Consider the following 26,204-nt stretch of genomic DNA (forward strand, 5'->3'; position numbering starts at 1 on the left):
TCACACTGTACACATGGAGCCACTAACTCACACTGTACACCTGGAGTCACTAACTCACACTGTACACCTGGAGTCACTAACTCACAGTGCACACCTGGAGTCACTAACTCACACAGTGCACCTGGAGTCACTAACTCACAGTGTACACCTGGAGTCACTAACTCACACTGTACACCTGGAGTCACTAACTCACACTGTACACCTGGAGTCACTAACTCACAGTGTACACCTGGAGTCACTAACTCACATTGTACATCTGAAATCACAATCTCACAGTGTACACCTGGAGTCACTAACTCACACAGTGCACCTGGAGTCACTAACTCACAGTGGACACCTGGAGTCACTAACTCACACTGTACACCTGGAGTCACTAACTCACACTGTACACCTGGAGTCACTAACTCACAGTGTACACCTGGAGTCACTAACTCACACTGTACATCTGAAATCACAATCTCACAGTGTACACTTGGTGTCACTAACTCACACTGTTCACCTGGAGTCACTAACACACACTGTACACCTGGAGTCACTAACTCACACTGTACACCTGGAGTCAGTAACTCACACTGTACACCTGGAGTCACTAACTCACACTTTACTCCTTGAGTCCTTCACTTACACCGTACACCGTCAGTCCATAACTCACAGTGTATACCTGGAGTCACTAACACACACTGTACACCTGGAGTCACTAACTCACACTGTACACCTGGAGTCACTAACTCACACTGTACACCTGGAGTCACTAACTCACACTTTACTCCTTGAGTCCTTCACTTACACCGTACACCGTCAGTCCATAACTCACAGTGTATACCTGGAGTCACTAACTCACTCTGTACACCTGAAGTCACTACCTCACACTATACACCTAGAGTCACTAACTCACTCTGTGCACATGGAGTCACTAACTCACACTGTACACCTGGAGTCATGAACTCACACTGTACACCAGGAGTCACTAACACACACTTTTCACCTGGAGTCAACAATAAACTGAACACCTGGAGTCACTAACACACTGTAAATCTGAAGTCACTGACAGACACTGTACACCTGGAGTCACCAGTACACTGTACACCTGGAGTCACTAACACACCATAAACCTGAAGTCACTAACTCACACTGTACATCTCGAGTCACTAATTCACATTGCACGCCTGGAGTCAATAACTCACACTTTACACCTGGAGTCACGAACTCACACTGTATACCTGGTATGACTAACGCACACTGTACACCTGGAGTCACAAACTAACACTGTACGTCTGGAGTCACCAGTACACTCTACACCTGGAGTCATTAACAAACTCTGTACAACTGCAGTCACTAACACACACAGTACACCTGGAATCACTAACTCACACTGTACACCTGGAGTCACTAACTCACATTGCATACCTGGGGTCACTAACGCACTATACACCTGGAGTCACTAACTCATAGAGTACTCATGGAGTCACTAGCTCATAATGTAAATTTGGAGTCACTAACTCACACTGTATACTTGGAGCCACTAGCTCATACTGTTAAATTGGAGTCACTAACTCACACTGTACACCTGGAGTCTCTAACTCACACTACACACCTGGAGTCACTAACTAACACTGTAGACCTAGAGTCACTAACTCACACTGTACACATGGAGTCACTAACTCACACTGTACACCTGAATTCACTAACTCAGTGTACACCTGGAGTCACTAACTCACACTGTTCACCTGGAATCACTAACACAAACAGTATACCTGGTGTCATTAACTCACACAGTACACCTGGAGTCACTAACACACTGTACACCTGGGATCACTAACTCACACTGTACACCTGGAGTCACTAACTCGCTGTACACCTGCAGTTACTAACACACACTGTACACCTGGAGTCACTAACTCACACTGTACACCTGGAGTCACTAACTCATACTTCACTCCTGGAGTCATTCACTCACACTGTACACCTTCGGTCCCTAACTCACAGTGTATACCTGGAGTCACTAACTCACAATGTACACCTGGAGTCACGGACTCACACTGTACACCTGGAGTCACTAACTCACACAGTACACCTGGAGTCACTAACACACTGTAATCCTGAAGTCACTAACAGACACTGTACACCTGGAGTCACCAATACACTGTACACCTTAGCCACTAACACACCATAAACCTGAAGTCACTAACTCACGCTGTACACCGGGAGTCACAAACTCACACTGCACACCTGGAGTCACGAACTCACACTGTACACCTGGAGTCACTAACACACACTGTTCACCTGGAGTCACTAACTCACACTGTACACCTGGAGTCACTAACTCACACTGTACACCAGGAGTCACTAACACACACTTTTCACCTGGAGTCAACAATAAACTGCACACCTGGAGTCACTAACACACTGTAAATCTGAAGTCACTGACAGACACAGTACACCTGGAGTCACCAATACACTGTACACCTTAGCCACTAACACACCATAAACCTGTAGTCACTAACTCACACTGAACACCTGCAGTCACTAACTCACACTGTTGACCTGGAGTCACTAATTCACACTGTACACCTGGAGTCACTAACTCACACTGTACACCTGAATTCACTAACTCACAGTGTACACTTGGAGTCACTAACTCACACTGTTCACCTGGAGTCACTAACACACACTGTACACCTGGAGTCACTAACTCACACTGTACACCTGCAGCCACGAACACACACTGTACACCTGGAGTCACTAACTCACACTTTACTCCTTGAGTCCTTCACTCACACCGTACACCTTCAATCCCTAACTCACAGTGTATACCTGAAGTCACTACCTCACACTATACACCTGGAGTCACTAACTCACACTGTACACCTGAAGTCACGAACTCACACTATACACCTGGAGTCACTAACTCACTCTGTGCACATGGAGTCACTAACTCACACTGTACACCTGGAGTCACGAACTCACACTGTACTCCTGGAGTCACTAACTTACACTGCACACCTGGAGTCACTAACTCACTGTACACCTGCAGTTACTAACTCACACTGTACACCTGCAGTTACTAGCACACACTGTACACCTGGAGTCACTAACTCATACTTCACTCCTGGAGTCATTCACTCACACTGTACGCCTTCGGTCCCTAACTCACAGTGTATACCTGGAGTCACTATCACACTGTAATCCTGAAGTCACTAACAGACACTGTACACCTGGAGTCACCAATACACTGTACACCTTAGCCACTAACACACCATAAACCTGTAGTCACTAACTCACACTGTTGACCTGGAGTCACTAATTCACACTGTACTCATGGAGTCACTAACTCACACTGTACACCTGGAGTCACTAACTCACACTGTACACTTGGAGTCACTAACTCACACTGTACACCTGGAGTCACTAACTCACACTGTACACCTGGAGTCACTAACTCACACTGTACACCTGGAGTCACTAACTCACACTGTACACCTGGAGTCACTAACTCACACTGTACACCTGGAGTCACTAACTCACACTGTACACCTGGAGTCACTAACACACACTTTTCACCTGGAGTCAACAATAAACTGCACACCTGGAGTCACTAACACACTGTAAATCTGATGTCACTGACAGACACTGTACACCTGGAGTCACCAATACACTGTACACCTGGAGTCATTAAATCACCATAAACCTGAAGTCACTAACTCACACTGTACATCTCGAGTCACTAATTCACATTGCACGCCTGGTGTGACTAACGCACACTGTACACCTGGAGTCACAAACTAACACTGTACACCTGGAGTCACCAGTACACTCTACACCTGGAGTCATTAACAAACTCTGTACAACTGCAGTCACTAACACACACTGTACACCTGGAGTCACTAACTCACATGGCATACCTGGGGTCACTAACACACTATACACCTGGAGTCACTAACTCATAGAGTACACATGGAGTCACTAGCTCATAATGTTAATTTGGAGTCACTAACTCACACTGTACACTTGGAGTCACTAACTCACACTGTATACTTGGAGCCACTAGCTCACACTGTTAAATTGGAGTCACTAACTCACACAGTACACCTGGAGCCACTAACTCACACTGTACACCTGAAATCACAAACTCACAGTGTACACTTGCAGTCACTAACTCACACTGACACCTGGAGTCACTAACACACACTGTACACCTGGAGTCACTAACTCACACAGTACACCTGGAGTCACTAACTCACACAGTACACCTGGAGTCACTAACTCACACTGTACACCTGGAGTCACTAATTCACACTGTACACCTGGAGTCAGTAACTCACACTGTACACCTGGAGTCACTAACTCAAACTGTAAACCTGCAGCCACGAACACACACTGTACACCTGGAGTCACTAACTCACACTGTCCACCTGGAGTCACTAACTCACACTTTACTCCTTGAGTCATTCACTTACACCTACACCTTCAGTCCCTAACTCACAGTGTATACCTGGAGTCACTAACTCACTCTGTACACCTGAAGTCACTACCTCACACTATACACCTAGAGTCACTAACTCACTCTGTGCACATGGAGTCACTAACTCACACTGTACACCTGGAGTCACGAACTCACACTGTTCACCTGGAGTCACTAACACACACTTTTCACCTGGAGTCAACAATAAACTGAACACCTGGAGTCACTAACACACTGTAAATCTGAAGTCACTGACAGACACAGTACACTTGGAGTCACCAATACACTGTACACCTGGAGTCACTAACACACCATAAACCTGAAGTCACTAACTCACACTGTACATCTCGAGTCACTAATTCACATTGCACACCTGGAATCACGAACTCACACTGTATACCTGGTGTCACTAACTAACACTGTACGCCTGGAGTCACCAGTACACTCTACACCTGACGTCACTAACAAACTCTGTACCACTGCAGTCACTAACACACACAGTACATCTGGAGTCACTAACTCACACAGTACACCTGGGGTCACTAACACACTATACACCTGGAGTCACTAACTCATACAGTACACATGGAGTCACTAGCTCATAATGTTAATTTGGAGTCACTAACTCACACTGTACACATGAAGTCACTAACTCACACTGTATACTTGGAGCCATTACCTCACACTGTTAAATTGGAGTCACTAACTCACACTGTACACCTGGAGTCACTAACACTCTGTACCCCTGGATCACTAACTCAGACTGTACACATGGAGTCACTAACACACACTATACACCTGGAGTCACTAACGCACACTGTGCACATGGAGCCATTAACTCACACTGTACACCTGGAGTCACTAACACACACTGTACACATGGAGTCAACAATAAACTGCACACCTGGAGTCACTAACACACTGTAAATCTGAAGTCACTGACAGACACAGTACACCTGGAGTCACCAATACACTGTACACCTTAGCCACTAACACACCATAAACCTGTAGTCACTAACTCACACTGAACACCTGCAGTCACTAACTCACACTGTTGACCTGGAGTCACTAATTCACACTGTACACCTGGAGTCACTAACTCACACTGTACACCTGAATTCACTAACTCACAGTGTACACTTGGAGTCACTAACTCACACTGTTCACCTGGAGTCACTAACACACACTGTACACCTGGAGTCACTAACTCACACTGTACACCTGCAGCCACGAACACACACTGTACACCTGGAGTCACTAACTCACACTTTACTCCTTGAGTCCTTCACTCACACCGTACACCTTCAATCCCTAACTCACAGTGTATACCTGAAGTCACTACCTCACACTATACACCTGGAGTCACTAACTCACACTGTACACCTGAAGTCACGAACTCACACTATACACCTGGAGTCACTAACTCACTCTGTGCACATGGAGTCACTAACTCACACTGTACACCTGGAGTCACGAACTCACACTGTACTCCTGGAGTCACTAACTTACACTGCACACCTGGAGTCACTAACTCACTGTACACCTGCAGTTACTAACTCACACTGTACACCTGCAGTTACTAGCACACACTGTACACCTGGAGTCACTAACTCATACTTCACTCCTGGAGTCATTCACTCACACTGTACGCCTTCGGTCCCTAACTCACAGTGTATACCTGGAGTCACTATCACACTGTAATCCTGAAGTCACTAACAGACACTGTACACCTGGAGTCACCAATACACTGTACACCTTAGCCACTAACACACCATAAACCTGTAGTCACTAACTCACACTGTTGACCTGGAGTCACTAATTCACACTGTACTCATGGAGTCACTAACTCACACTGTACACCTGGAGTCACTAACTCACACTGTACACTTGGAGTCACTAACTCACACTGTACACCTGGAGTCACTAACTCACACTGTACACCTGGAGTCACTAACTCACACTGTACACCTGGAGTCACTAACTCACACTGTACACCTGGAGTCACTAACTCACACTGTACACCTGGAGTCACTAACTCACACTGTACACCTGGAGTCACTAACACACACTTTTCACCTGGAGTCAACAATAAACTGCACACCTGGAGTCACTAACACACTGTAAATCTGATGTCACTGACAGACACTGTACACCTGGAGTCACCAATACACTGTACACCTGGAGTCATTAAATCACCATAAACCTGAAGTCACTAACTCACACTGTACATCTCGAGTCACTAATTCACATTGCACGCCTGGTGTGACTAACGCACACTGTACACCTGGAGTCACAAACTAACACTGTACACCTGGAGTCACCAGTACACTCTACACCTGGAGTCATTAACAAACTCTGTACAACTGCAGTCACTAACACACACTGTACACCTGGAGTCACTAACTCACATGGCATACCTGGGGTCACTAACACACTATACACCTGGAGTCACTAACTCATAGAGTACACATGGAGTCACTAGCTCATAATGTTAATTTGGAGTCACTAACTCACACTGTACACTTGGAGTCACTAACTCACACTGTATACTTGGAGCCACTAGCTCACACTGTTAAATTGGAGTCACTAACTCACACAGTACACCTGGAGCCACTAACTCACACTGTACACCTGAAATCACAAACTCACAGTGTACACTTGCAGTCACTAACTCACACTGACACCTGGAGTCACTAACACACACTGTACACCTGGAGTCACTAACTCACACAGTACACCTGGAGTCACTAACTCACACAGTACACCTGGAGTCACTAACTCACACTGTACACCTGGAGTCACTAATTCACACTGTACACCTGGAGTCAGTAACTCACACTGTACACCTGGAGTCACTAACTCAAACTGTAAACCTGCAGCCACGAACACACACTGTACACCTGGAGTCACTAACTCACACTGTCCACCTGGAGTCACTAACTCACACTTTACTCCTTGAGTCATTCACTTACACCTACACCTTCAGTCCCTAACTCACAGTGTATACCTGGAGTCACTAACTCACTCTGTACACCTGAAGTCACTACCTCACACTATACACCTAGAGTCACTAACTCACTCTGTGCACATGGAGTCACTAACTCACACTGTACACCTGGAGTCACGAACTCACACTGTTCACCTGGAGTCACTAACACACACTTTTCACCTGGAGTCAACAATAAACTGAACACCTGGAGTCACTAACACACTGTAAATCTGAAGTCACTGACAGACACAGTACACTTGGAGTCACCAATACACTGTACACCTGGAGTCACTAACACACCATAAACCTGAAGTCACTAACTCACACTGTACATCTCGAGTCACTAATTCACATTGCACACCTGGAATCACGAACTCACACTGTATACCTGGTGTCACTAACTAACACTGTACGCCTGGAGTCACCAGTACACTCTACACCTGACGTCACTAACAAACTCTGTACCACTGCAGTCACTAACACACACAGTACATCTGGAGTCACTAACTCACACAGTACACCTGGGGTCACTAACACACTATACACCTGGAGTCACTAACTCATACAGTACACATGGAGTCACTAGCTCATAATGTTAATTTGGAGTCACTAACTCACACTGTACACATGAAGTCACTAACTCACACTGTATACTTGGAGCCATTACCTCACACTGTTAAATTGGAGTCACTAACTCACACTGTACACCTGGAGTCACTAACACTCTGTACCCCTGGATCACTAACTCAGACTGTACACATGGAGTCACTAACACACACTATACACCTGGAGTCACTAACGCACACTGTGCACATGGAGCCATTAACTCACACTGTACACCTGGAGTCACTAACACACACTGTACACATGGAGTCAACAATAAACTGCACACCTGGAGACACTGACACACTGTAAATCTGAAGTCACTGACAGACACTGTACACCTGGAGTCACCAATATACTGTACACCTGGACTCACTAACACACCGTAAACCTGAAGTCACAAACTCACACTGTACACCTGGAGCCATTAATAATGTCTGTACGCCTGGAGTCAATAACTCACACTGTACATCTCGAGTCACTAATTCACATTGCACACCTGGAGTCACTAACTCACACCTTACACCTGGAGTCACTAACTCACACCTTACACTTGGAGTCACTAACTCACACCTTACACCTGGAGTCACTAACTCACACCTTACACCTGGAGTCATGAACTCACACTTTATACCTGGTGTCACTAACTCACAACTGTGCACCTAGAGTCCTCAACTCACACTGTACACATGGAGTCACTAACTCACACTGTACACCTGGAGTCACTAATACACACTGTACACCTGGAGTCACTAACACATACTGTACATCTGGAGTAACAAACCACTGTACACCTGGAGTCACTAACACTCACTGTACACCTGGATTGAGTGAGTGAAGGTGAGTATGTGCCGTAAGTGAGTGAGTGAATCAGTGATAGAGTGAGTGAGTGAGTGAGTGAGTGAGTGAGTGAGTGAGTGAGTGAGTGAGTGTGTATGTGTGGGTGGGTGAATCAACGAGTGAGTGAGTGGGTGAGTGAGAGAGAGAGTGAGTGTGTGGGTAAGTGAGAGAGTCATTGGTTGGGTGAGTGAGTGAGTGAGTGAGTGTGTGGGTGAGTGAGTGAGTGAGTGTGTGAGTGAGTGAGTGGATGAGTGGGTGGGCGGGTGAGTCATTGGTTGGGTGAGTGAGTGAGTGTGTGTGTGGCTGAGTGAGTGAGTGTGTGGGTGAGTGAGTGAGTGAGTGAGTGAGTGAGTGAGTGAGTGAGTGAGTGGGTGGGTGAGTGAGTGAGTGAGTGAGTGAGTGAGTGAGTGAGTGAGTGTGTGGGTGAGTGAGTGAGTGTGTGGGTGGATGAGTGAGTGGTTGGGTGAGTGAGTGAGTGAGTGTGTGGGTGAGTGAGTGAGTGAGTGATTGAGTGAGTGAGTGAGTGAGTGAGTGAGTGAGTGAGTGAGTGAGTGAGTGAGTCATTGGTTGCGTGAGTGTGAGTGGGTGGGTTGGTGAGGGAGGGTGATTGAGGGTAACTGAGTGAGTGTGTGGGTGAGTGAGTGAGTCAGTGGCTGGGTGAGTGTGTGGGTGAGTGAGTGAGTGTGTGGGTGAGTGAGTGAGTGAGTGAGTGAGTGAGTGAGTGAGTGAGTGAGTGAGTGAGTGTGTGGGTGAGTGAGTGAGTGTGTGGGTGGGTGAGGGAGTGTGTGGGTGGGTGAGTGAGTGTGTGGTTGAGTGAGTGAGTGAGTGTGTGGGTGAGTGAGTGAGTGTGTGGCTGAGTGAGTGAGTGTGTGGGTGAGTGAGTGAGTGAGTGAGTGAGTGAGTGAGTGAGTGAGTGAGTGAGTGAGTGAGTGAGTGAGTGAGTGTGTGTGAGTGAGTGAGTGTGTGGGTGAGTGAGTGAGTGAGTGAGTGAGTGAGTGAGTGAGTGAGTGATTGAGTGATTGAGTGAGTGAGTGAGTGAGTGAGTGTGTGGGTGAGTGAGTGAGTGTGTGGGTGAGTGAGTGAGTGTGTGGGTGAGTGAGTGAGTGAGTGTGTGGGTAAGTGAGTGAGTGTGTGGGTGAGTGAGTGAGTCATTGGTTGGGTGAGTGAGTGAGTGTGTGGGTGAGTGAGTGAGTGTGTGAGTGGGTGAGTGAGTGAGTGTGTGGGTGAGTGAGTGAGTGAGTGTGTGGGTGAGTGAGTGAGTGTGGGTGAGTGAGTGAGTGTGTGGGTGGGTGGGTGAGTGAGTATGTGGGTGAGTGAGTGAGTGTGTGGGTGAGTGAGTGAGTCAGTGGTTGGGTGAGTGTGTGGGTGAGTGAGTGTGTGGGTGAGTGAGTGAGTGCGTGGGTGAGTGAGTGAGTCAGTGGTTGGGTGAGTGTGTGGGTGAGTGAGTGTGTGGGTGGGTGAGTGAGTGAGTCAGTGGTTCGGTGAGTGTGTGGATGAGTGAGTGAGTGAGTGTGTGGGTGAGTGAGTGAGTATGTGGGTGAGTGAGTGAGTGTGTGGGTGAGTGAGTGAGTGTGTGTGTGTGGGTGAGTGAGTGAGTGTGTGAGTGAGTGAGTGAGTCAGTGGTTGGGTGAGTGTGTGGATGAGTGAGTGAGTGAGTGTGTGGGTGAGTGAGTGAGTGTGTGGGTGGGTGAGTGAGTGAGTGTGTGGGTGAGTGAGTGAGTGAGTGTGTGGGTGAGTGAGTGAGTGTGTGGGTGAGTGAGTGACTGTGTGGATGAGTGAGTGAGTGTGTGGGTGAGTGAGTGAGTGTGTGGGTGGGTGAGTGAGTGTGTGGGTGGGTGAGTGAGTGAGTGAGTGTGTGGGTGAGTGAGTGAGTGAGTGTGTGGGTGGGTGAGTGAGTGAGTGTGTGGGTGAGTGAGTGAGTGTGTGGGTGAGTGAGTGAGTGAGTGTGTGGGTGAGTGAGTGAGTGTGTGGGTGGGTGAGTGAATGAGTGTGTGGGTGAGTGAGTGAGTGTGTGGGTGAGTGAGTGAGTGTGTGGGTGAGTGAGTGAGTGAGTGTGTGGGTGAGTGAGTGAGTGTGTGGATGAGTGAGTGAGTGTGTGGGTGAGTGAGTGAGTGTGTGGGTGGGTGAGTGAGTGAGTGAGTGATTGAGTGAGTGAGTGAGTGTGTGGATGAGTGAGTGAGTGTGTGGGTGAGTGAGTGAGTGAGTGTGTGGGTGGGTGAGTGAGTGAGTGAGTGAGTGAGTGAGTGAGTGAGTGAGTGAGTGAGTGAGTGTGTGGGTGGGTGAGTGAGTGAGTGAGTGAGTGAGTGAGTGAGTGAGTGAGTGAGTGAGTGAGTGAGTGAGTGAGTGAGTGAGTGAGTGAGTGTGTGGGTGAGTGAGTGAGTGTGTGGGTGAGTGAGTGAGTGTGAGTGTGTGGGTGAGTGAGTGAGTGTGTGGGTGGGTGAGTGAGTGGTTGGGTGAGTGAGTGAGTGAGTGTGTGGGTGAGTGAGTGAGTGAGTGATTGAGTGATTGAGTGAGTGAGTGAGTGAGTGAGTGAGTGAGTGATTCATTGGTTGCGTGAGTGTGAGTGGGTGGGTTGGCGAGGGAGGGTGATTGAGGGTAACTGAGTGAGTGTGTGGGTGAGTGAGTGAGTCAGTGGCTGGGTGAGTGTGTGGGTGAGTGAGTGAGTGTGTGGGTGAGTGAGTGAGTGAGTGAGTGAGTGAGTGAGTGAGTGAGTGAGTGAGTGAGTGAGTGAGTGAGTGTGTGGGTGAGTGAGTGAGTGAGTGAGTGAGTGAGTGAGTGTGTGTGGGTGAGTGAGTGTGTGTGTGGGTGAGTGAGTGAGTGTGTGTGTGGGTGAGTGAGTGTGTAGGTGGGTGAGTGAGTGTGTGTGGGTGGGTGAGTGAGTGAGTGTGTGGGTGAGTGAGTGAGTGTGTGGGTGAGTGAGTGAGTGTGTGTGTGGGTGAGTGAGTGTGTAGGTGGGTGAGTGAGTGTGTGGGTGGGTGAGTGAGTGAGTGTGTGGGTGAGTGAGTGAGTGTGGGTGGGTGAGTGAGTGAGTGTGTGGGTGAGTGAGTGTGTGTGGGTGGGTGAGTGAGTGAGTGTGTGGGTGGGTGAGTGAGTGAGTGCGTGGGTGAGTGAGAGTGGGTGGGTGGGTGAGTGAGTGAGTGTGTGGGTGAGTGAGTGAGTGTGTGGGTGGGTGAGTGAGTGAGTCATTGGGTGCGTGAGTGAGAGTGGGTGGGTGGGTGAGTGAGTGAGTGTGTGGGTGAGTGAGTGAGTGCGTGGGTGAGTGAGTGAGAGTGGGTGGGTGGGTGAGGGAGGGTGAGGGAGGGTGATTGAGGGTAACTGAGTGAGTGTGTGACTTGATGAAAATGTGTGTGGGCGTAAAGAACATATGCTTTTTATTTCTCTCTATTTCTGTAGGACTGTGTATTTAAAATTACAATGGCTGCACTTTGCAGCAAAAAGCTCCTGGCTGAGAAGTGAAAACATCCAACATCTCTTTTCCTTATATCCCTATAACCTGCTCTCTCTCTGAGGAAACCCCTGTAAAAAGGAAAAGGGGAAAATCACTGTTAGAGACATTGAAAGGTAAGTGCTCAACCAGTGAACTAAAGGCTGAAATTGCTGGAAGATCACCTCGTGTCATCAACAAGAACTAAAAAGAAAAGACCTCTACCTCGCAGAGGCTGAGCGTTAACTCGCAGACACTTCCTCCCACCTCCCCCTGGACCACGACCCCACCACTGAACATCAAGTCATTGTTTCCAGGACTGTCACTGACCTCATCTCCTCTGGAGATCTTCCTTCCACAGCTTCCAACCTGATAGTCTCCCAACCTCGGACGGCCCGCTTCTACCTCCTACCCAAAATCCACAAACAGGACTGTCCCGGCAGACCGATCGTCTTAGCCTGTTCCTGCCCCACGGAACTCATTTCTTGCTATCTTGACCCCATTCTCTCTCCCCTTGTCCAGTCCCTTCCCACCTACATCCACGATTCCTCTGACACCCTACATCATATCAACAATTTCCAGTTCCCTGGCCCCAACCACCTCCTCTTCACCATGGACGTCCAATCCCTCTACACCTCCATCCCCCACCGGGATGGTCTGATGGCTCTCCGCTTCTTCCTCGAACAGAGGCCCAAACAATTCCCATCCACCACTACTCTCCTCCGTCTGGCTGAACTTGTTCTCGCACTGAACAATTTCTCCTTTAACTCCTCTCACTTCCTCCAAATAAAAGGTGTGGCTATGGGTACCCGCATGGGCCCCAGCTATGCCTGTCTCTTTATGGGGTATGTGGAACATTCCTTGTTCCAGTCCTACTCCAGCCCCCTCCCACAACTTTTTCTCCGGTACATCGATGATTACTTCGTCGCTGCTTCATGCTCTCGTCGGGACCTGGAAAAATTTATTAATTTTGCTTCCAATTTCCACCCCTCCATCATCTTCACATCTGACACTTCCCTTCCCTTCCTTGACCTCTCTGTCTCAATTTCTGATGATAGACTGTCCAGCATTATCCATTACAAGCCTACCGACTCTCACAGCTACCTCGACTACAGCTCCTCACACCCCGCTTCCTGTAAGGACCCCATCCCATTCTCTCAGTTCCTTCGCCTCCGTCGCATCTGTTCTGATGATGCCACTTTCAAAAACAGTTCCCCTGACATGTCCTCCTTCTTCCTTAACCGAGGTTTTCCATCCACGGTGGTTGACAGGGCCCTCAACCGTGTCCGGCCCATCTCCCGCTCATCAGCCTTCACACCTTCTTCTCCCTCCCAGAACCGTGATAGGGTCCCCCTTGTCCTCAATTATCACCCCACCAGCCTCCGCATTCAAAGGATCATCCTCCGCCATTTCCGCCAACTCCAGCATGATGCCACCACCAAACACATCTTCCCTTCACCCCCCCTGGTGGCATTCCGCAGGGATCATTCCCTCCGGGACACCCTGGTCCACTCCTCCATCACCCGCTACACCTCAACTCCCTCCCACGGCACCTTCCCATGCAACCGCAGAAGGTGCAACACCTGCCCCTTTACTTCCCCTCTCCTCACCGTCCAAGGGCCCAAACACTCCTTTCAGGTGAAGCAGCATTTGACTTGCACTTCCCTCAATTTAGTCTACTGCATTCGTTGTTCCCAATGCGGTTTCCTCTACATTGGAGAGACCAAACGCAGACTGGGTGACCGCTTTGCAGAACACCTTCAGTCTGTCCGCAAGCATTACCCAGACCTCCCTGTCGCTTGCCATTTCAACACTCCACCCTGCTCTCATGCACACAGGACTCGAAACGTCAACTCTTTGCTTCTCCGCCGATGCTGCCAGACCTGCTGAGTTTTTCCAGGTAATTCTGTTTTTGTTTTCTCATGCACACATGTCCATCCTTGGCCTTCTGCATTGTTCCAGTGAAGCTCAAAGCAAACTGGAGGAACAGCACCTCATCTTCCAACTAGGCACTTTACAGCCTTCCGGACTGAATATTGAGTTCAACAATTTTAGATCATGAACTCTCTTCTCCATCCCCACCCCCTTTCCGATCCCCCAATAATTTATATAGATTTTTCTTTTCCCACCTATTTCCATTATTTTTAAATGTATTTTCATCTATTGTTTTATCTCTACCTTTTAGCCTTTTTCGATTCCTTCACCCCACCCCACCCCCACTAGGGCTATCTGTACCTTGCTCGTCCTGCTTTCTACCCTTAATTAGCACATTCCTTAGATAATATCACCACCTTCAACACCTCATTGTCCTTTTGTCTATGACATCTTTTGGTTATCTCCACCTATCACTGGCCCTCTATCCAGCTCTACTTGTCCCACCCACCCCTTAAACCAGCTTATATTTCACCTCTCTTCTATTTTTACTTAGTTCTGTTGAAGAGTCATACGGACTCTAAACGTTAATTGTGTTCCTCTCCGCAGATGCTGCCAGACCTGCTGAGTTTTTCCAGGTATTTTTATTTTTGTACTGAAAGGAATTTGGAAGACATCGATCAAAATCAACCCATCGAATCCTGTACTCCGGAATTTGTGCTATTGAACTGTTTTATCCCACCCTTAAAATCGTGTGTCTGTGTGTGTGTGGATGTGTGTCTGTGTGTGTGTGTCTGTGTGTGTGTGTCTGTGTGTGTGTGTCTGTGCATGTGCGTGTGTCTGTTTGTGTGTGTGTGTATCTGTGTGTGTCTCTGTGTGTGTGTGTCTGTGTGTGTGTGTGTATCTTTGTCTGTGTGTGTCTGTGTGTGTGTGTCTGTGTGTGTTTGTGTCTGTGTGTGTGTGTCTCTGTGTGTGTGTGTGTCTCTGTGTGTGTGTGTTTGTGTCTCTGTATATGTGTGTCTGTGTGTGTGTGTCTTATGTGTTTTGTATGTGTGTGTATAGGGATTTAAGAAGGAGTAGGGTTTAGGTTATAGAGTTAGAAATTAGCAGTTCATATTTCTTTCCCATGCCACTGGTTAAAGACAATTTGTTCAATAAACAGTTATTTACTTATTAAGTTTACAAACCTGGTGCTCGTATTCTGTTAACATAATTTAAATAGTTAGGTAGTATTGGGACAGTCTGGTGGTTTGATCAAACTTTTCACATTTGTCGTGGCTCAGGGAGCAATGGGGCTTGATATTAATGCGCACTATCCCCAGTGAGTCTGACAAAGGGGTGAGGGGTGGGAGCTGGGCTTAAGTGAGGAGTTCAGGGGCTGGGTGGGTGAGTGGATGGGTGAGTGAGGGTGAGTGAGTGTGGATGAAGGTATGAGTGAGGGGTGAGGGGGTGGCAGCTGGGTGTAAGTGTGGAGTTTACGGGCTGGGTGGGTGGGTAGTCAGGTTGCGGGGTGTGGGCAGTTGGTGTGCATGGGGGTGTACATGGGGGTGGGTAGGGGAAGTGTGCGGAGGCTTTACGGGGTTAGTCGGGTTGAGCTCCATGGGGAAGTTGGAGGTGAGAGTTGAATATTTGGTGGGTGGGGCTGGTGCGTAGTGGGAGGGAGTGTTTGGGTGTTACTGTTATTCACTGACCCACACCAAGAATTAACAACAGGACAGCACTAGAGTAAGTATCTGGGTAAGTATTGCACAAGCAGCCTAAATGCCTGGCACTGAGGTCAGGGTAGAGGGAGGTGGGGGGCCAGGGGCTGAATAGAACAAATCATCAGAAGTTTAAACTTTCTGGGCAATGACCCCACACGTGCTGGGGTCAGGATTTCTGATCGATTGTAAAACATAGCAGCAGCAACAGACGTCTCAACATTCGCGACTGTTCACTTCGGAAGTTCCAGCCCATTAATTTGTTGTAGGAGCTGAGGGAAGCACAGATTTTTTTGTGCTCTGTGGGGATGTCCTGAGGGAGACAGGCTAACCGCAAATACTCAAAGTCCCACAGCTGCTGCAACTTTGAGACAAAGCGGCAAAGAAACAGAAACAGAAAATGCTGGAATTTTTCCAGCATTTTCTGTCTTTGTTTCAGGTTTCCAGCATCCGAAGTATTTACTTTCATCAGAGAAGGGTGGTGATCAGTCAGCATCAGCTCGTGGGAGGCAGTGTGAAACCTTCACAGCTGGAAACCGAGGCATACAGATGTTTAAGGAATTCATAGATAGGGTGGTAGTACCATATATGCCCCCCACAACTTCAACCCTATAAATTATGAGGGAAACACTTAAAAATCATGAAAGTTGGTATGAAAATCAAAAGTTTTTATTTTTTCCAACTGTAAATCAATATGCCTCTTTGAGGACGCAATTACCTGCCTGATTTGAAAGGGGCACTATGACCCCACAGTAACAAAAACAAACCAAAACCTAGAGGGAATTTAATGATTCAAATTAAAATATCATTCCTGGGATTGATAATGCTGTCCTGTTGTCCACAGCTGGCTGAAGGCCTCAAATGCACCAGTGGATACTGCACGCTCCCTCTCCAGGGACCCCGGGTATGGGCGAGGCAGGGGTCAAGCCAAACCAGCCCCTCGACCACCCACTGCCTGCATCTGTTAATGGCCTCCTTGGCCAGGACCAGTCCCAAGAGTTCACCTGCTCTGCCCTAGCCCTTTCCATCCGCCACACCGGGTAGTCAAAGGTCAGGAATATGTGTCTGTTGGTCAGTCAGAAAGCAGCCCCCTCAGGTAATTAAAGAGGGGCAGCAACCTATCACACTCTGTCTCAACACGAAACATGGACTCCTCCAGGCCACCGGAACCCTAAACAATATAGACTGACAATTGGTTTAGAAATCCCTTATTTAATCTCTAACAGGACGGAACTCTTCACAAAAATTATACCTCTGCATCTGAAAATGATATGTAAAAAGCTTTTTAAAAATATTCTACTTGTAATCTCCACACAGAAAGATCCACCCTCCCACCATGGTCACTATTGGCTGAAACAGCTACCTCCTTTTAGGTTGAAGCCTAACTCATGTTCCTCAGCTTGATGCATCAATACATTGAAAGTACAATCATATGCACTGGAGTAGCTATTATCTCCTTTGAATCTGAGTTTTTCACAATACGATAGTTCCATAGGAAATAGGAGCAGAACCAGCCCCTTCAGCTCCTCATGCATGTTCTGTTATTCAGTAAGATCATGGCTGATCTATGACCTAACTCCACACACCCACATGTTCCCCATATGTTTGCTCGCCTTACAGTAGGAATGATTAAGGGGAGATCTCATGGAGATGTTTAAAATCATGAAGCATCCTGTTAGAATCAAAGAAGTGAAATTGTTCCCTGTGGGTGGAGGTTCAGTGACTGAAGGGCGGAGATTTACGATAATCAGCAAAGAGCCAGAGGGGAGCTGAGGTGAATTATTTTTAAACAGCAAGCTGTTGTGATCTGGAATGCGCTGCCTGAAATGGTGGTGGAAGGAGATTCAAAAATAACTTTTAAAGAGAATTGGATAAAAAGTTGCAAAGATAAAATTTGTAGGGCTGTGGGGAAAGAGAAAGTGGGGACTAACTGGGGAGCTTTTGGAAGAGCTGGCAGAGGGACAGTGGGTTGAATGGCCTCCTTCAGTGCTGTCAGATTCTTTTTAAAAATTTATTCATGGGATGTGGGTATCACTGGCTGGGCCAGCATTTATTGCCCATCCTTAATTGCCCTTGAAGGCGGTGGTGAGCTGCCTTCTTGAACCGCTGCAGTCCCTGTGGTGTAGGTACACCCACAGTGCTGTTAGGGAGGGAGTTCCAGGATTTTGACCCAGTGACAGTGAAGGAACGGCCGACATATTTCCAGGTTAGGGTGGGGAGTGACTTGGAGGGGAACTTCTCACTGGTGGTGTTCTCGATTCTATGAGAGTGAGGCCAGTACGCGATGATAAATTCGGTAAACTAAGGAAGCAAAAGAAGAAGAGGAAAAGCCCAAATTAAAGAGAGAAATAAATACCCGACTGACAAAAATAAACCTTGTTTCAGTTCCTTGAAAATGAGGAATGAATGATGCTTGGTGGATTGCTTACTAACACGTTCATGAAGATAATATTAGAATGGGAATCTGGGTGAACAGATCACGATGTTTTTGGAGATTGGTGCCACCGCACCCGCTAGCCCAAGGCCGGAACATTCTTGGTTCCAAGCTTCAGTACAGACTTCGGGTACTGCCCCATCCACAGCAGGTGGTGGGGTCTCATTTGGCTATTGATGCTCTCTACAGATGCCAGGTCAGCTTCTTGACATTGCTAAGGACAGGTTACCATCAAAACCAGTGCCCACCTTTCCCCACAGCATGGGTTCACCACTCACTGATTAAACATAAATAGATGGGACGAATGGCTGCTTTGTGTTAAACTGGAATGTGAAGTGAAAGTGGAAACTGTAAGAGAGAAGTGATTGTGCTGGGACTGAAATAGCTGCTTTAATTCTGATGTTGTGGGCACTTTCACACACACAGCTGAAGGCTCCAATGCACTAATCTATTTTTCCCATTACCTGTGTGTGCACAACAGGATAACCAATTGGATCTAACTTATTCATTCAGACCTGGACTGGAGTCACCTCCAATCAATCATCAGGCCTGGGTAACTATCTAATAAGAATGAAACAGTTTGGACCACTTGGCTTCGACCTATGTCCTGAATAGGACAAAGGCACACCCTGCCCAGGCACCCCTACAAAGTCCGCCTCACTAATATCTGGGGACTTGTGCCAAAATTGGGAGAGCCGTTCCACAGGCTAGTCAAGCAACAGCTGGACATAGTTATCCTCACCGAGCTATACCTTACAGCCAATGTCCCAGGCTCCTCATCACCATCCCTGGGTATGTCCTGTCCCACTGGCAGGATGGACCCAGCAGAGGTGGTGGCACAGTGGTATACAGTCGGGAGGGAGTTGCCCTCAGAGTCCTCAACATTGACTCCAGACCCTATGAAGCCTCACAGCATCAGGTGAAACATGGGTAAGAAAACCTCCTATTGATTACGATGTAGTGCCCTCCCTCAGCTGATGAATCATTACTCCTCCATGTTGAGCACCAATTGGAAGAAACCCTGAAGGTAGCAAGAATGTACTCTGGTTGGGAGACATTTTTTATTCTTTCATGGGATGTGGGTATCACTGGCCAGGCCAGCATTTATTAATCATCCCTAATTGCCCTTGAGAAGGTGGTGGTGAGCTGCCTTCTTGAACTGCTGCAGTCCATGTGGCGTAGGTACACCCACAGTGCTGCTCGGGAGGGAGTTCCAGGATTTTGACCCAATGACAGTGAAGGAATGGTGATATATTTCCAAGTCAGGATGGTGAGTGTCTTGGAGGGAGACTTCCAGGTAGTGGTGTTCCCATGTATCTGCTGCCCTTGCCTTTCTAGGTGGTATGTCAATGTCCATAACCAAGAGTGGCTCAGTAGCATTACCATTGGCCCAGCTGGCCAAGTCCTGAAGGGAGTACCTGCCAGATTATGGTAAGTGGTGAGCAAACAAACAAGTGTGAGAAACCTACTTGATCTCACCTTGACCAATCTACCTTTCTCAGATACACCTATCCATAACAATATTAGTCAGAGTGATCACCTCATAGACCTCGTGAAGGTGAAATCACATCTTCTTACTGAGGATACCATGACCTTTTATCTCGTATATGAATCTTTGATGTGGCACCTTATCAAATGCCTCCTGGAAATTCAAGTACACCACATCTACAGATTCCCCTTTGAATGTCACTTTGTCAAAAAACCCTAACAGATTATTTAAAAATGATTTCCTTTCACAAAGCCATGTTGACACTGCCTGACCACATTATGATTTTCTAAGTATCCTGCTATAACCTCCTTAATAATGGATTCTAGCAATTTTCCTCTGACAGATGTTAAGCTAACTGGCCTGTAGTTTCTTGCTTTCTGTCTCCCTCCTGCTTTGAATAAAGATGTTACATTTGCTATTTACTAGTACACTGGAACTCTTCCAGAATCTAAGAGATTTTGCATTCACATTGCACTCACTATCTCTGCAGCCACCTCTTTGAAGACCTGAGGATGCAGACTATCAGGCCCTGGGGCCTTGTCAGCTTTTGGGCCTAATAGTTTTTCCAGCACTTTTTCCTTAGTGCTGGTAAATGTCTTAAGTTCCTCCCTCCCTATCACCTCTTAATTTTCAATTATCTTTGGGAGGGTTTCCAAGTCTTCTACCATGAAGGTAGGCAAAACACCTGTTCAATGCCTCTGCCATTTCTTTGCTCCCTGTTTTTGGGGTGATGGTTGTGCAGTGATAATGTCACTGGGCTAGTAATCCAGAGCCCAAGCAGGGGACATGGGTTCAAATCCCACCAAGGCAGCTGGTAGAGTTTAAATTCAATTAATAAATCTGGAATATGAAGCTTGTCTAAGTGAGAGTCATCAGGAGTTGATTGTTACAAAAGCCCACCTGGTTCACTGATGCCCTTTAGAGAAGGAAATCTGCTGGTCTACATGAGACTCCAGACCTACAGTAATCTTATTGACTCTTAACTGCCCTCTGAAATGGCCTAGCCAGCCTCACAGTTCAAGGGCAATTAGGTATAGGTGACAAATGCTGGCCTTGCCAGTGACACCCACATCCCATGAAAGAATAAAGGGGGGAAAAAAAATATCAGTTCCCCAGGCTCGTTCTCTGGAGACCAACACTAGCTTTAGTTACTCTTTTCCTATTCAAATACTTATAGAAACTCTTGCTATTTGTTTTTATATTTCTAGCCAGCTTTCTCTCATACTCTGCTTTCTCCCTCATTTTTTTTAGTCATTCTTTGCTGGTTCATAAAGTCTGTCCAATCTTCTGACCAAACATTAATCTTTGCAGACTTGTACAATAACTCTTTCAATTTGATACAATTCTTAACTTCCTTATTCAGCCACAGATGATGCATTCTTCTCAAAGAGCCATTCTTCCTCACTGAGATAAATCTTTGCTGAGAGTTATTAAATATCCTCTTAAATGTCTGTCATGTATCTCTACTGTCCTAACTTTTAAACTAGTTTCCCAGTTCAGTTTAGCCAGCTCTGCCTTCATAGCTTCATAGTTACCTTTATCTAGGTTAAAGCATTAGTTTTAGACCTATACTTCTTGCTTTTAAGCTGAGCATGAAATTCCATCATGTTATGATTGCTGTCACCTAGAGGCTTCTTTACTGTGAGGTTATTGATTAATCCTGTGTCATTGCTGATTATGTGATTGAGGATAGCCTGCTCCCTGGTTGGCTCTAGAACGTACTGCTGTAAGAAATTGTCCCGAAAATACTCCATAAGCTCATTTTCCAGGCTGCCTTTGTCAATCCAATTCTTCCAATCTACATGTACATTAAGGTCACCCATGGTTATTGCAGTACCTTTCTTACACACCCTATTTATTTCTTTTTGTATACTGTATCCTACAGTGTAACTACTATTAGGAGGCCTACAAACTACTCCCATAAGTGACCTCTTACCCTTACTCTTTCTTATCACTACCCAAACTGATCCTACATCCTGATCTTTCAAGCTAAGGTCATCCCTCAGTACTGAACTAATACCACCTTTAATTAACAGAGCTACCCCACTACATTTTTCTAGCTTCCTGTCATTCCAAAATATCACATACCCTTCAACATTCAGGTCCCAGCCTTGGTCATCTTTCAACCATGTCTCTAACACCTATCAGGTCATATTTATTTATCTCTACCTGTGCTAACAATTCATCCCTTTTCTTACAAATGAAGAGTGCATTCAGATACAGGGCCTTAAACTCTGTTTTTTCAACATTTTTGCAATATCCAGCCTTATCTGTTGGTGAACTCTTGCGATTGTATGTTCTGTCCCTTCCTGTCACACTCTGGAACTCATTATCAAAATTGCTGCCCTGCTCCATTGCTTTATTGTTTCTCTCTACTTTATGACAACTCATCTCACATGATCCCTTCTCCCCACTATTTAGTTTAAAGCTCTCTCTACTGCCCTACTTATATGAGTCACCAGGACACTGGTCCCAGCACGGCTGTCTGTCCCAATGGTACAGCTCCCATTTTCACCAGTACTGGTGCCAGTGCCCCATGGATCAAAACCCATTTCTCACACACCAGTCTTTGAGCCACACCTTCATCTCTCTAATCTTATTTACACTACTCCAATTTGCTTGTGGCTCTGGTAATAATCCAGATATTATTGGCCTTGAAGTTCTGCTTTTTAATTTAGCCCCTAGCTGCTCATACTCCCTCGGCACAACCTCTTTCCGAGCCCTATTTATGTCATTGGCACCTACATGGACCAAGACAAATTGATCCTCCCGCTCCCACTGTAAATTCATCTCCAACCCAAAGCAGATGTCCCGAATCCTGGATCCAGGCAGGCAACACAGCTGTCTGGACTCTTGCTCCTGGCTGAAGAAAACTGTTTCTCCTCCAGTCGTGAATGGCAGTGGACAACCAAACAACTAACTGAAGGAGGAGCTCCACAAACATCTCCATCCTCAATGATAAGGGAGCCCAGCACATCAGTGCAAAAGACAAGGCTGAAGCATTTGCAACCATCTTCAGCCAGAAATGCCAAGTGGATAATTCATCTCCACCTCCAGAGGTCCCCAGCAACGCAGGTCCCAGGCTTCAGCCAATTTGATTCACTCAACGTGATATCAGGAAATGGCTGGATACTGCAAAGGCTATGGGCCCTGACAATATTCTGGCAATAGTACTGAAGACTTGTGCTCCAGAACTTGCCGCACCCCTAGCCAAGCTGTTCCAGTACAGCTACAACACTGGCATCTACCTTGCAATGTGGAAAATTGCCCAGGTATGTCCTGTACACAAAAAACAGGACAAATCCAATCTGGTCAATTGCAGCTCCATCAATCTTTTCCTGATCATCAGCAAAGAGAGGGAAGGGGTCATCAGTGGTGCAGTCAAGTGGTACTTATTGAGAAATAACCTGCTCCTCAATTAAAGAAGCAGCCTACGCCCTCATGTAATAAGGCCTGGACAATATTCAGACTTGGGCTGATAAGTGGCAAGTAACCTTCTTGTTACACGAGTGCCAGGCATGACCATGCCTAAGAGAGGAACTACCAATGTTCTCTTGACATTCAATGACATTACCATTGCTGAATCAGGTGACGAGGTGATTGGAGGTATTCAAACATGGAATTCCAGGAAAGATGGGCACAGATTTGGGAAGCAGCAACACATTCAATGTCTTTGGAGTGGAAAGGAAGTTTGGAGATGAGACGGTAGTTTACAAAGACAGTGTGATCGAGGGTTGGTTCATTGAATAGAGAGCCAAAGCACCTGAAGAGAGAAAACTATTAACAATATTAGCTAACATGTGGACCAGGAGGGGAAGTTAGGTGGTCAGCAGGTTAATGAGAATTGAGTTAAGGGAACAGGAAGTGGACATCTAGGACAAGATGAGCTAAGGCAGAGCAGGAATGAGGGAAGATAATAAAGAATGCAGAGAAATTTCAGGGTGAGGACAGTGGGGAGCTTTAGGGGAAGTTTGACCCAGTGGGCTAATGGAAGGGAGGGAGGCAGCGGATCATGATAGGATCGTCTCAATCATAGCAACAAAGAAGGCCATGAATACCTTGTGATTTTTGTTGGAGGTGAGGATGGAGGAGGCAGGGCAGGAATGCGTTTATAAGGTGTTTGTGTTGTAAGCTTGTATGTTGCCTCATGAAGAGGCTTGTATGGTTGAACAATAACTTAATTAATAACATAGCACATATGTATATAGTTATATCTCCATGCTAACTTCTACCAGGCTCACTCCTACAATCTATTACTCCCATGTTACTCTCTACATTATAATTTGGTGGGGCTGTTTCCCCAGTCCCACACTAACCCTTAGAGCCCTGGACACGCCAATACTACAGTTTGAAGTAGAGAAATGAAGTGGGGTTTATTTTTGCATTCCAGGATGCAATCAGTCAGACCTGAGCTGTTACCTGGCTTTACTTAGTGTTTGAATGGCCTTAGCAGGTGATTAATTCAGTGTAAATGGGTTTTAGAAAGGTGCATCTGTAAACAGTAATTTGGGGAAAGAGCAGGTCCAATATCTGGGTCTGGGTTAATCCAAGGAATGCAAGGACAGAAGGAAATCTGATATGGAAGAGAAGAACATTGAAATGGAGGGCAAAATTCCAGAGGGTGATGTTCTGGAGGGTGTCATTCTGGAGGATGTCATTTTGGAGTGTATTGCTCTTGAGGGTGAATTTCTGGAGGGTGACTCTCTGGAGAATGATATTCTGGAGGATGTTGACCTAGAGGGTGAGCCTCTGGGAGGTGATGTTCTGGAGGGTGAGGTTCTGGAAGGTGTAACACTGGAGAGTGAGTCTCTGGAGGGTGAGTTTCCGTAGGATGAGGTTCTGGAGGGTGAGATTCTGGAGCATGGGTTCTGTAGGATGAAGTTCTGGAATGTAAGGTACTGGAGGGTGAGGTTCTGGAATGTGAGGTTCTGGATTGTGAGGTTCTGGATTGTGGGTTCTGGAGGGTGAGGGACTGGAGTGTGAGGGACTGGAGTGTGAGGGACTGGAGTGTGAGGGACTGGAGTGTGAGGGACTGGAGTGTGAGGGACTGGAGGGTGAGGGACTGGAGGGTGACATTCTGGAGGGTGAGATTCTGGAGGGTGAGGTACTGGAGGGTGAAGTTCTGGAATGTGGGTCCTGAAGGGTGAGGTTCTGGAGTGTGTGGTTCTGAAGGGTGAGGTTCTGAAGGGTGAGGTTCTGGGGTATGTGGTTCTGGGGGGTGTGGTTCTGGAGGGTGTGGCTCTGGAGGGTGAGGTTCTGGATTGTGTGTTCTGTAGGGTGAGATTTTGGAGTGTGATGTACTGGAGGGTGAGGTTCTGGAGGGTGAGGTTCTGGAGGGTGAGGCGCTGGAGGGTGAGGCGCTGGAGGGTGAGGTTCTGGAGGGTGAGGTTCTGGAGGGTGTGGCTCTGGAGGGTGAGGTTCTGGAAGGTGTGGTTCTGGAGGGTGAAGTTCTGGAGGGTGTGGTTCTGGAGGGTGTGGTTCTGGAGGGTGTGGTTCTGGAGGGAGTGGTTCTGGAGGGTGTGGTTCCGGAGGGAGTGGTTCCGGAGGATGAGGTTCTGGAGGGTGAGGTTCTGGGGGTGAGGTTCTGGGGGTGATGTTCTGGGGTATGAGGTACTGGAGGGTGTGGTTCTGGGGGTCTGGTTCTGGAGGGTGAGGTTCTGGAGCATGTGGTTCTGGAGGTTGAGGTTCTGGAGGGTGAGGTTCTGGAGGGTGAGGTTCTGGAGGGTGAGGTTCTGGAGGGTGCCCAAAACCTATGACTTTTGTTCTTTAAAATACTCCATAAAATCCACCTCTCTAACCAAAATGTGACTGCCTGTTTGAATGGCTGCTTCTTTGGTTTGGTGCCAATTTTTGGTCATCTAACTCTCCTGTGAAGTGCTTTGGGAAGCTATACTGAGTTAAATGTGTTTTATAAATGCAACGTATTATTCAGATATTAAAAAGGGTGAATGGCGATAAGATTCTAATGGTCACTTTTCTGTTTTTGTTGTGTTATGTCACAGATTGAAACCAGTAGAAAGGGGAATCTGGTGTTTTCTCTAACAGGCGGGAGGTGGTGGTATTATCACTGGACCAGTGTTCCAGGGACCCAGGGTAATGCTCTGGGAAGCTGGGTTCAAATCCTATAGATGGTGAAATTTGATTTCAAACAAATCTGGAATTAAAAGTCTAATGATGACCATGAAACCATTGACAATTGTCATAAATGACACTAATGCCTTTAAGGGAAGAAAATCTGCTGTCCTTACCTGTTCTGGACTACATGTGACTCCAGACCCACCAACAATGTGGTTGACTCTTAAATACCCCCTGAACAAGGGCAATTAGGGATGTGCAATAAATGCTGGCCTAGCCAGTGACCCCCACATCCCATGAACAAATTTTTATAAAA

Source organism: Cetorhinus maximus, chromosome 8 (genome assembly GCF_964194155.1).
Source record: "Cetorhinus maximus chromosome 8, sCetMax3.hap1.1, whole genome shotgun sequence".
NCBI classification, from domain to species: domain Eukaryota; kingdom Metazoa; phylum Chordata; class Chondrichthyes; order Lamniformes; family Cetorhinidae; genus Cetorhinus; species Cetorhinus maximus.